Below are 4,530 nucleotides of genomic sequence, written 5' to 3' on the forward strand. Positions count from 1 at the left end.
AGGTAATATTTATGAGTAGGTCTGGGGAAGAAATAGAATGGGTCACAGGTAGCTGTGGGAATAGGAGTTTCTTAGTATGCTGTTAGTTCTAAGAGGGACTTCATCCCCTGATAACTAGTGGGACTGGGTAGAAAAATACAAATGAAACTAAATATTTTGGCCACCAGGTGGTGCTGCATGCTGTAAATGGAAGCCAGTTATTAGTGGGTAATGGTAAGGTATGGTCGCAGAGACAGAGAAATGAAAAAGAGTGAGTTAGACTTGTACGACTGGTATTGGCGGTCTGTGAGCCTTAGTGTGAGAAGCGACGGAGTGCTCAAACTGGACAGTAGAAGGGGTTCCTAGGAGAAGACAGTGAGAGAAAATAAGAAAAATATCTGGTCATGGCAATGCAGTATGTTCCAATTAGTACGCTATGCTATGGAGCGGAAACAGGGTGGACATAAGATAATGGACAGCCCCTGGGTTAATGGTAACAATACATCAATACGTTAAGCACAACACGTTACACATCATAATTAAGCTTGGAGGCTAGCTCATTTGAAAACAGCTGACCACTGTTGCAATTTCGGCCAGGTTAGCAGATGTACATTGCTGGAAATCTCTCACTTTAAATCAAAATATCCTTACCAGAGTTAAATACACTGCTTCCGTGGATAGCATTAGAGGTAGCAAGCTAATTAATACCAGGACATACATCTGGAAAACTAGCTGGAAATATTTCACTTTAAAATAAATATCGTTAACAGAGTTAAACACACTACTTCACTCCGTGGATAGCACTAGACCTAGCAAGCTAATTAATATCAGCTTAAGTAGCTAATTTATGGCAGCCACTATACACAAATACTCCTCAATATACTAAGCATGCTGAGTACGATCCCACCAACGGTGTTAAATGAAGCAATTGTTACATTTGCAGTCCTTGTCCTTAAACAACAGATATCTAAGATGTGTCAGTAGCAAACTTTACAAGAAATAGTAGCAGCTCACTTACATCTGTAGAACACACACACGATGAACTGTTAGTGACGGGAAGGGTGATCTGCAATTGGCGCCCAAACACTGAGGGATTTAAAACCTCAGATGTGTCAGGAGGTTAGGGGAGGGTAAAAAGGGCTTTAGTTAGACGCCGCGATGATGTGCTGCAGTTAAGGATCCTCGAGAAAAACTATCAGTAAGCTTGACGAAGGTAAGCTATCCTAAATCAAGCTTTAATTGTGTTGAAATACTACTATTAGAAGCCAGTTTGAATGATATACAGTAGGCTACCCTAAATAAAGCCTTATTTTGTTGATATACTACTATAAAGAAATGATATTCAAGGCTACTGGGAAGCTAGAACTTATTATAAAGCTCAGGACTAGTCCAATACAGTAAAGAACATTCATGCAGATAATTTTATTATTGTAGCAAATAGGTTTAATAATGAAGGTATTTAAAGGCAACTCGTAGACAATTTTTTTAAACAGAGACCAGAGAAATGTATCAAACTTGTGCAGTGATTTGCAATAAACTGCAGAAGTATACTCTTGTGTTATGAATGCCCACCAAAATTGAAACTGGCATGAGGTATGGTAAATTCCTGCCAAAAATCAATCGTATACATACAATGAAACAAAAAAGGTATAACAACTGCAGTCCACAGTAAAAAAAATGTAAACTATCAAAAGCCAAGCCAAATAAAATCATATCATTTTGTGCTCCACAAAAAAAAAAATAAATAAATAAATACATTTCAAAAAAGAACTAAATACGATCATGGTATTTTGTGTTCCACAAAAAATGTACACTTTCAAAACATGAACAAAATATAATCACAGTATTTTGTGTCTCACAAGTAATGTACTCTTTCAAAAGATGAACTAGATACAGTTATGTTATTTTGTGTTTCACATCTTCTTAAATGAGTGCCAAGTCTTTAACTACTGGATTCATTATTATACTATAGAGGAATTTGTATTCTCATTTTCAGGCTTGTGTAATAACAAAATACTGACATAAACGACAATGACTCAGCATATTGCATTTCCCTGATCTGTTATATATGTGTAATGTAGAATGCAGGTAATTGTCCTTTGTTACAATCACAAGTTCAAAACTTGCTTCATTGAGAGCCTTCTGTTTTGCGGGATGACAGAGTATTCTGTGGTTAACTCTTCTCGTCATTTGTCTGTCGCTCTAATTGCATACAGAATGATCCAAACAGCATGCGGCCATGTGCATATGTGTGAAGTACAACCTTTGCCAATGCTGACAGATGATCTTAGGAGTATCCCAGTCATATTTTGAAACAGGTCACAACTGCCAGTCCACTAAAACAGTGGGGATCCATCTTTTTATCTTGTCAGTATATGAAATACCACAAAGTCCTGAATTCAACACTGGACACAACTGACACCTGCTACAAACTGCAAGCTGGCTCTGGTAACAAACCGAGAAGTCTGCACACCATCGCCTTGTTGCTGAGTCCCCTTTTAGCTATCTCATTATTCATTGTTAATGACTAAGGCCCCATGTCACTTCCCTCTATTCATTCATGTTAGCAAGTAATTCTCACTGGATCTGAGTACTATAAACTCACCATCTACCTGTCACGGCTTGGCTTTGTGAAGATGCTTGGAATCTCTCCAGAGGTCTGCCAGAAATGAGTGAAACTCTCCATCCTTCAAATCCCCCAGAGGAGAATGATAAACTCTCTACAGCCCTCTCAGTAGTGATGTGATCATCATAAGAATTATGGCTATTGTTGTGCATGTTGTGGTAACTGATCCAGACTGTATATTATCCTTGATCCAGATATCATACACTGAATTCAAACCAAACACATGCTGCACTCTGCATGTAGTCTGCACTATCATTATGGAAAAAAAACAGCCTAACTATTTTGTTTGAGAATTGTTTCTCACCATCAGAAGGTAAATTATACAGTTCAGTATACCAAATGTTACACTTGGTGTCATTTTAGCCCTTAAACTACCTCTCCTTCCCATGTACTAGAAACAGTCACAGTGCACTCTGATAAACGTACAGTACAGTGGAGCCTACCTCTGCCACACTGGGGGATAGTCTTCATGACCTCCTGCTCCTCAAGCTTTGAGGCTTCCTAAAAGGTTAAGCATGTATTCTGTATCACTCAACAGTAATGAGTAAATGTGGAGAAATCACATTTTCAGTTATTTATTATGCAAATTAAAAATGTTGCATTAAGAGAAACATTATCTACAATAAAAATAAAAATATATAAAAAAATCTGTTTTCATATTTTATTATTGAATCTTTTCTGCACCTCTTTCAATAGTGTAAAGAGATGAGCAAATCAGCTGCCTTCTTTAGGCTGAAATTGTCCCTGCAATAATCAACTTCTATTGGGTGGCCACGTGGTGCAGCGGTTAGTGTTGTCACCACACAGCAAGAAGTTCTCTGGTTCAATACTTAGCAGGGGTGCCTTCTGTGAGTCTACATGTCCTCCCTGTGGTCGCGTGGGTTTCCTCCAGGTGCTCCAGTTTCCTCCCACATGCCAAAGACATACTGTAGGTGGATTGGACACTCTAATTTGGCCCTAGGTGTGAGTGTGTGTGTGCCTTCCGTGGAAGGTTGGGCGCCGGGCTGGCAACTTGACACCGTAAAACTCTACTGCCAATCATGAGCGGACAGATGATCCACTGCGGCGGCCCCTAACCAGGCAAAAGCCAAAAGAAGAAGAATAAGCAGCTTCTATTGCCAGTAGAACACCCTGATTAGCAGCATTAAATGGTTCATTTATTGTACTTCGCTACACTATATATGGGTGTAGGTTGCTTTCTTGTACAAGGAAAATATTGAAGTGCAACTTATTAACTACAATTACTCGAAGCTCGCTCTATCAGAAAAATAAAACAATAGTTAAGTCATTTTATTTTAACAAGAAAAACTACCCTGTGCTTCTTACACGCCCACTAATTATGTATACCATCTCGGAGGTCAACATTGTGTCAAACCTTAAAAATAAATAAATAAAAAAGTAGCATCACAGCTGATCGGAAGTGCCAATTTTGATTATGTGTGAGATTGTGGTGCAGTGAGGATAAGAGAATTTGCCCCTTCCCCCCTGTAGTGCAATTCAGCAGTAGCTATCAGCAGCTATATATAATTAGCAGAGGGTGTGGAGGGGGTGTGTAGGGGAACTTACCCCTGCAAAAAAAAAAAAAAAAGAGTTTATTCTCATTTTATCTTAATAAGTTGTGTTTCAATATGTCACTTGTTTGAGAAAACAACATACGCCCATTTTATATATATATGGGTCAATATCAGTTGATCGAGTTTTCAGAAACTGAAACTCCATATTGTCAAGGCTATATATGATTGAGTTTTGAAAACTCAAAGCTTTTACATGGAGATCACGGTACAGCAAGATTGAGACATTTACACTTTTCCTCACTGTAGTGTGATTTCGGAGTTTCGAGTTTGCGAAAAGTCGATCATCTGACACAGACCCTTTGTTTTATATACATACATATATATATATATATATATATATATATATATATA

Source organism: Protopterus annectens, chromosome 7.part1 (assembly GCF_019279795.1).
Source record: "Protopterus annectens isolate FY-2018-M chromosome 7.part1, PAN1.0, whole genome shotgun sequence".
In the NCBI taxonomy this organism is placed as follows: Eukaryota; Metazoa; Chordata; order Ceratodontiformes; family Protopteridae; genus Protopterus; species Protopterus annectens.